Consider the following 9,243-nt stretch of genomic DNA (forward strand, 5'->3'; position numbering starts at 1 on the left):
TCTCAACATTAGCTCACCGTCAGAAGCATATTCCATTACTATGGCTCACTGAGTTGGTGTAAGGCTAAGAAACACCTGGAACAGTCAAGTTGGTATTCCACTAAGAATACCAAGCTACCAACAGAGGAAAAAAATACATGACTAAAAATCAATCATCCATGTGAATTAATTGATGCCACTGGACCAAGCAAGGCACATCCTTACTCAACATAAACACAATGTCTTACAAGTTACAAACATACTACAAACATATCCACCAAGTTGTCTTGCAGTCATCAAGATAAACATAAATAATTAAACTTCCACATCACAATAACAATTAAACATTAATCATCCGATACATTGTGTCAACAATCAACAATCAACATTAAGATCAATTTATCAATTGTTTCAATCCTCCAAAGATCATGACCCTACACAAAAAAATTAAAAGAGTAAGTTAAATTATTAAGATACAACATATGAAACAAAAAAAAAACATAAGTATCAAGATTTTTACAAGTACCTTACAAAATATTGGTTTTTAATTTGAGCATTCAACAGATTCTACAATTGCACTCGCGGTCACAGTTGGGTTCAAATCAATAATATCCTCCGTCAGCTCCTCCAATAATACTAAATTTTCTGTTATACCATAAAATAGTTAGTAACAAATCATAAAATAGTTAGTAACATAGAACTCACTAATCAAACTCCACAAATTATTTGATACTTTGTATAAGGAAAAAAATATAAGATTATGGATTACCATTAGCATGAAACAACCAATCTCGAGTGCAAATTAACGCTTCTACTGTCTCAGGTTTCAAAGAGCTTCTATATTGATCAAGTACTCTACCACCAATGCTAAAAGCAGATTCTGAAGCAACTGTGGAGATAGGAATACTCAATACATCACACGCCATGAGAGCAAGATCTGGATATCGAAATTTATTTGTTCTCCAATAATCAAGAACATTCAATTATGAATTCCAATCAATTCGAGGCTCTTCTAGATATAATTCTAATTGTGACTTTTGTGCTTTATTCACACTCCCAGAGTTCTCAAATAAAGTAAACTCCTACACACAAAAAAAATTATTAAAAAAAACATTGACAAATATAGTAATGAAAAATTGAAAATATATGTATTAGAAGTAATTACCATAAAAAGTGAGTTATCATTTGAACCACGTTCTAAACCATTATCCAGAGGAATTGAAGATTCAACATTTGAAGCTTTAGGATTGTTCTGCATATAAATATCAAAAAGAGCAAATATCTTCTCACGAACTTGTATCGCCTCACGAGAGTCTCCTGCTTTATTATATAAGAACTCCACAAACTGTAGCTTGTATTGTGGATCCAAAACAGTAGCCATAGCTAAGATCATACTATGATGTTTCCAATACTTCTCAAATTTGATATTCATCTGTGTTGCCATGCATTTAATAAAACTATCTGAGCTTCGCATACCATTGACTATGCTTAAGTGAATTAGAAATACTTCTTGAAAAAATAAATTTGATGTAGAATATGTAGATCCAGAAAATAAGCATGTCACACGATAAAACAACTTCAAGAAGTCACAAATCTTTTCAACTTTGTCCCATTCTCCTATTGATGGACAATGCTTGTAATTTGAATCACTCAATTGTAAATGAAGAAATGCACGACGATATATAATAGCACCTTCAAGCATTAAATAAGTTGAATTCCATCTTGTAGGGACATCTTGTCTCAATCCTTTACTATTATTCAAAGAAACTTGCTTAACACACTCCAAAAACTTTTGTTTTCTACCTTGTGACCCTTTCACATATTTTATGCTCTCTCGGACTTTTTTAACAGAATCATCTATCTCTTTCAGTCCTTCTTGAACTATCAAATTCAGGATATGAGCACAACAACGAATATGGAAGAATTCACCATCACATAATAATACATCCTTCAATGTAAGCTGACTCTTCAACAACTCAACAGATACATCATTTGCAGAAGCATTGTCTAGTGTAATCGAAAATATTTTTTTCTCTATACCCCATTCAGTCAACAATGTATAAATTTTCTCAGATATAGCTATTTCAGTGTGTGGAGTTGGCATTACAGAAAAAATTAGAATTTTCTTTTGCAATATTGAATTTTCATCAACAAAGTGTGCAGTGAGACATATATACCCATCAGTAGTTATAGATGTCCACAAATCAGATGTTAAACATATCCTTCCTGGAATAGACTGCAACAAATCTTTGAGTTTGTCTTTCTCTTTTTTATACATCTTTAAAACATCTGCCTTAGCTGTGTTTCTGCTAATATGTTTGGCCTCATCACATACATAGGTAATCAATGAACGAAATCCATCATAATCAACAAATTGGAAAGGCAATTCATGCTTAAGAATCATCGTTGTTACCAATTCTCGATACTTTTGTTGATCAAACTTAGAAACTTGTAAAGACATAGTTCCCTCTGATTTTGCAAGGAATAATTGACCTATGTCTTTAGTTTTCAATTTTGGACATGCAAGCATATGACGCTTTAAATTTCCGGTCCCATTCTTGCTATCTGCTTGGTAGGGTTTGTTACATAATTTACATACAACTCTCTTTATCCCATCTTCTCCAATTGGAAGTTGCTTAAATGCTTCCCAAACATTAGAGGTTAGTTTTCTTTTCCGTCTAGTACTAGAACTCTCTCCACCTAATACTGTAGATGGTGTAACACAACCATCCTCAAAATTAATTTCTTCTGGACCTTCAGCAGATGTATCCACAACGTTGTCCATTACTAATTGAAAGTAATATTTAATGTTGCCTGAATAGAGTAAAATAACATAGGGAAAAATTAATAGTTGAGTTAGAGGTATGATACATATATCTTAAGAGGCTAACCCAGATCTTAGAGAAACTGTATTCCCTGGATAAGAAGTAGACCAAATGCATATTCCACCTTTGAAATGAGAAAAACATATTGTAGAAAAAAAGAAAAGCACATAGAAGATACTTTTCATATGCCACTGACCTGATTCTTCAAAATTGTGCACAGATATTTGATTAGGACCAGATATAAATGCTAATATGTGCTTATGTTTGTGCCAACTTATAGCTTGAACACCAATTTTTGATGGTAACTACACCTAAAAAGCATGAAGTGATACCAAAATATCAGCAAATGTGTATATTTTCATCTATCAACATGACCATATGCCATACTAGGATATGTTTTTTTGAATTATCGATGAAAACACAGTTGAATCAATTCAAGTGGCCAGGCAAGAATTTTTAGGAAATGAAGATGGACATATATAAGATGACAAAACATTGCATAAAAAAAGATGAGAAAAATAAAACCATTAGCAACTTTTTATAATGTTTTGGAATCTATTTAGCCCATAATGTATATTTATTGGCAACACAGCATGCACATGAATCATAGTATGCAGAGCACATGATTAAAATCACTAAAAAAATGGCTCCTATATGCAACAAAAATTGATAAGTCTTATGAAGACCCTTGGTGATCCCGGATTTCTGGTGGCCTATTATGAAGAAAAATAAAAAGACCCAAGCATTGCCGTCATAAGGTTTCAACCAACACTAGAGAGAGAGCAGTAATATACCTGGGTCTGGTACGAAATTTCATAGACCATACAGTGCTGCCAAACGATGGGAATGGGAAGACCTTTAAAAAAAGCGAAGAACAAACCCCATACTTATTCCAACTCCTCCTTCAAGATAAAAAAAATGAGGTGCCTTCAGTGGGAGAGATGAAACGTTGGATTGAACTTGCTTTGCTTGGGTGCCATTGCCAAACCAAGAGGAGGAACAAGAGGGAGGAGAGAAGAGGGTGGTGGTGTGCGCGGCTGCGCCTGTGCGGTGAATCGTGATGGCAACGAGAGGTGGAGAGGACTCAGAGCCTCAGAGGAGACTCAGGAGAGGTCTCCGACTCTTCGGCTCTCAGCTGCGGCTGGGTAGGAAGAAAAGAATGGATTCACTAATTTCACTTTAGGAAATTAGGGTTAGATAATGCAACATATACGGGTTGCGGGTGGTCGGGTTCTGGTAAACGGGTTGACCCGTTCGCCTAACCCGTTTATTAAACGGGTCAGCCGGGTTGGCGGGTTGGCATACCCCTAACCCGAACCCGACCTGTTTAATAAACGGGTTACGCGGGTCGACCCGTTTATTAAACGGGTTGGCCTAAGCCCAACCCGAACCTGCCTAAGAGGCGGGTTGGCGGGTCGGGTTGGCGGGTCGTGTCAGAAATTGCCACCCCTAATGATGAGAATGGGAAAGGATATGACCACAACTGGTTTAAAATCAGAATGGAGTTTTAAAAAGGTTCAAAAAGATGAAAATACAGAGTCCTGATCCAATTAGAACTCTGAAATTTTTGAGAATTTTTGATAAATAAAGGAATCTAGAAGTGACATCACCTAAATGGGCCTTATCTGAGAATTAAAATCAATTGAAATTGAGTTTAAAATGAATCCAATTTGTTTTCTGAGGAAAACATTTTGAAATATAAGATCCAGGGGGTTGGCAAATGGCAAAAAATGTCGATTTAAAACCCAGGTTTTGAAATTGATTTCAAAAGAAAAGTTTTTAAAACTCAAATCGGGATTAATATTTTGAAAACAAGAGTTCTGGATCTCAATAATGAAATACAATGACTTGCAATGCAATGAAATGACATGTCAAATGCATGCAATGACCTGTAGTGACACATGAAATGTAAACACTTGATGAGGGTGAAAATTTGGGGTGTTTACACTTATTTAAATAATTTTATGCATTTTATAAGTTTGAATTATTCTAATTTTCACATATTTGTTATTTATTTAGTCATTTTTCAAGTTTTGGTGGTTCCTTCCACCGAACTCATTTTTCCTAGGAATTCATGTCTGAGGTACATACCATTGCAACACAACTATAGCAACGATAATCTAATGTCCATGATCTAGCTGATCTCTGCTCAACGGAGGAGGAAATGATCAATGTCTTAAAGAACGGTTTCCCACACTCTTCTCAATTTCGGCTCCACTTTCTAAACAAATTGTTAGTGAAAAACTTGCATTTTTGCTTTGAAAAAATAAGGATCCAAAGAATGGCGATCACAATGAGACTGTTCATGTGATCTGAAGATCGAAGTTATTGGGATAGTGTTGTAAGGTTGGTACCCCATTTATGTATTTTTCGAATTTGGATCCACCTCCTATCTAAATTCATAGTCTGTTATTTTCCTTTTTTTTGCACTATCATAGTGATAGAGGCATATCTCTGCATTCATAGATCTCTTTTTTGTGTTCTTAGGCTTGTTGGAAAGATGACAAACATGGCTATGTTTCTCATGTTTGGCACATTTTTAGATTCTTCATAAGGTCTTTGAAAATTAGCATGAATAGTGAAAAATAATCATTTTAGTGACTGTTTTTCACTAGAAGTACATATTCTTTTATCCATATCTCAGTGATTCAGCTACAAAAATGCACATTTTTAGGTTCATTGAAAATCTTAGATCAAGATCTAAGACTGTTTAGTTAACCGAAAACTCCTCTAGAGTGCTACTTTTTTTTATTCAAAATCTGGTATCAGTACTTTCCTAGTTCTATAAAATAGTCAACCAGTCAGCATTCCCGAAGTCTTATCTCTCCAACTGCACATCAGATCACTATGATCTCAGTGGCATTGGAAAGATAACAAATTCCTCCATTTCTTTCATTTTTGTTTTATTTCTCTAGATTTCTGGTGCAGGTGACAGGAAAATAGGCTACAATTAGGAGCATTTTTTGGGCCATATCTCGGCACCTTTATGTCCATTTCTAGCATGTCATATGCTGTTTAAAATATAATTTTATTCTATTTCTTTTTTCTATTAAGATTTTTTTTCAAATTCTACCATCTTCTTAGTAAAAAATAAGTAGCAACATCTATTGTTGTTTTCTTAACTTAGAATTTTTTTGGGAAAACACCTTTTTTTGTATTAGATATGATTTTCTTAGGTTTTGGAGCTTCGGTTCCCATAGTCCATGTCTACAACTTGTCTTGTGTGTTGTGTATAGAATTTGAATCGGATATATCTTTTTGGATAAGATTCATATCTAGATCAAAAATTCGATCTTTTTATTTTTTCACATGAAAATTGTTTTGGATACAAAACTATAGTGTTTTCTCTCATGAATTTTCTATTTTCCTAGGTAAAAACATTAGGTAGATTGTATGTTTGGTTTATTGTTTTAGATTTAGAAAAATAACTTAGAAAAATTTATTGGAGATTTGCATCACTTAGAATTTCCTAGGAAAATTCTGAACCTCCAACAAAAATAAGAAATCATTGTGGATGAAAACAATGCTTACTTCGTGCATGTTCTCAATACTTCTTCTTCTTTCTTAAAACTTTGATTGTAGAGGCTATGATTTTTTGTGTGGATTTTTAAAACTCTCCATCCCGTTCTATCATTTTGGATCTTCGGATCCCCCCACTAATACTAGAAGCCTTCAATTTGAGTATATTGGTGGTGGACCAAGGAGATCAGTAACTTGCTCGTAGTACCAGGAACCTTAGTTTAGGTATATCATGAAAGGTTTTGTACGAAGAAAAGCCCATCCTAATAGAACCAATTTAGAGTATACATTGCAGATCCATGGAGCATTTAAGGTGAACAAGGAAACTTGTTTTCAAAATCTTGATCTGTGCTATTTGTCTTCTTTGGACTCTTGTGTGTAGTAGATCCTAAACCATGGTTCCACAAAAGGATCTCATCGATCCTCTAAGGAACCTAATTTTAGATTTGGGTCAGGGTTCCCTAATCCCTAATCGACCTGAGTATCTAACCCGAATTTCGTCTAGGAATTCAGAGAAGCTACCCATAGGCACTCAGGAGTTAAGAGCTTTATTAGTTGGGATTCTGCTCCAAACTCTTGTAGTGCTTCTATATAGTGAGATATCCATCAACAAACTAGTTGAGGAAGATCTAAATAAGTCAGATCCATAAACATAAGAAGCAAAAGAAAAAGATGATGATAAAGAAATGCAATATAAAGTGCCAAATAAAGGTAAAGGTGTGGCAGATGAGTTCTTGGAACAATCCATCTTGGAATAAGTCAAAAATTCTAATAAGGTTTTGAAAACTATAATGCAAAGTCTACAACAACAGTTCATAAAAAATGAAGCCAAATTGAGAAGCTTCAAGCAAAGCCAAAAGCGCAAGGTACAAAAGGTGCCGATCAGAAAGGTTCGATCAATTCAGATCACAGAATCACCAATGATACTAGTTGTTAAGGGAATGAATCCCAGATCCAATGAGTATGAGGAGCGGGTCCAAAATCTTCAGATAAAAAGAACCAAAGGTGAAAGAAGACTATATGAGATCCAAGACTTTATTTTGCATCAAGATACAAAACCTTTGGATTTCACCTCCAGAAAACTCATGAACTTCAATGAGAACGAGAACCCCCAAATCCATATCACTTTGTTCATGTATGTCTGCTCTGACTATCTTAGCAATGATCGAGATTTGATTTGATGGTTCTCAAGAAGTTTGGAAGGAGATGCTCTGACTTGGTTCTCTACTCTAGATGTCTATCATATCTGACAATTTCAAACTCTGATGAATTTGTTTATCGAAAAAATCACATTCAAAGTGGATGCACTGTCCACGATCAATCAATTATACGATCTAAGGCAAACGAAAGATAAGGATGCACAAAACTTTATAAAGAGGTGGAGATCAATATATCATCATATGAAAGACTCTATCTTGGAATTTCATGCCACCACCCTCATCATAAACAATTTCAATCAACCTCTCAAAGGACTCTTAGCCACTGCAAGGTGTGAGACATTCGTAGATTTGATTGATGTTGTTACTTGGATGGAGTCGAATCTTAAAAGAGACATGTATTATGGGATTCTAGTTAACACTGGGTCTGAAAAAGATAGATCCAAAAGAGAAGAGCTACTCAAGATCCAAGTTAGTGCAGCCACTCCTCGAAGAGAAAATAAAAAGTCAAAGTCTCTCAAGTAAAACCAGGGGCAAGCTTAAAATCCAAGATGACCTAGAGATAGAAAATTCACCGAGATCGAGCAGACTCAATCTCGAGTCCTGTATATTTCGCTGCAAAATAAGGAATTTGAATTTTCTAAAGTATCAAATCCTCTCTAGATGAAAGAAAGGGACCACACAAAATTCTGCAGATATCATCAGGCCCTATTCATGACACCAAAGAATGTATTCCTATTAAGCACATAATCCCGGACCACCTTGACAAAGGTGACCTGATCTTAGAAAATAAAGAAGCTTACGAGAAACCAAGTTGCGTTCAGAACGAGGAACTCCACATGATTAGCAAAGTTGAACCAGTGTTGAAATTTTTTATCATAATCTCCAAAGTCTACTTTGACTTTACTGATCAGAAAGAAGCCTCACAACAATCAAAATCACCACAACTTGTCTGTCCTCAGGTTCACCAATGTGAGACTCAAGTCGAGGAGAAAGAAGAAAATGATTATGGTCAAGTCTCAAAAAAAGCAATTGTATTTGAATCATCCATTGAGATTGTAATGTCTTGAATTTTCAAAACAAAGCTAAGTTGAAAATTTCAGGAATTTATTTTTCTTTTTTTTCTTTTTCTTTTCTTTACAGCAAAACTTAGAAAAGGTTTTAGCAGCAGAAATGGATGATAATGAGTCGTCAATTTTAGAAAACTCTGGGCAAGTCATAGGTATGTAGCCAAACACTCATTGACCACTAAGGTGTTTCATTTATCAAAACCACTTGTTTATTACAAACATCACTGCTTGGAAAAACAATATTTAGTTTTATAAAAAAAACAGTACAACATTGTCTGAAGAAACCCTAGAACTCGATATTGCCTTGCTACGCATATCGCATCGTAGATTCAATACCTGAAATCCCCATTAAACGGGGTTAAAACCACTACTGATTTGGTAAGCAAGCATTTATCCACACATTCAAACAAGTATATGAAAATGCATAGACCACTCAGGATCACAATTTGTAACAATGGTGCTCAAGTCTACATGACTTAGCGTATATTGCGAGAGCCTCCTCAGGGCTATGATTGAATGCCTTGCTTAAGTTTCCACGACTTAGCGTAGACCTCTTTAGGGCCTTATTTGGGATGTTAAACTCAAGTCACCATGACTTAGCACATCCATATCCCACGAATCCAAGCGCTAGCTCCTCGAGCTTAACTTAGTTGTGCGGATACAACACGGGTCTTTTCCCTATCGGTCCAGTAG

The sequence above is a fragment of the Nuphar pumila genome, chromosome 17 (assembly GCF_984573655.1).
Source record: "Nuphar pumila chromosome 17, dmNupPumi1.hap1.1, whole genome shotgun sequence".
Classification (NCBI taxonomy): domain Eukaryota; kingdom Viridiplantae; phylum Streptophyta; class Magnoliopsida; order Nymphaeales; family Nymphaeaceae; genus Nuphar; species Nuphar pumila.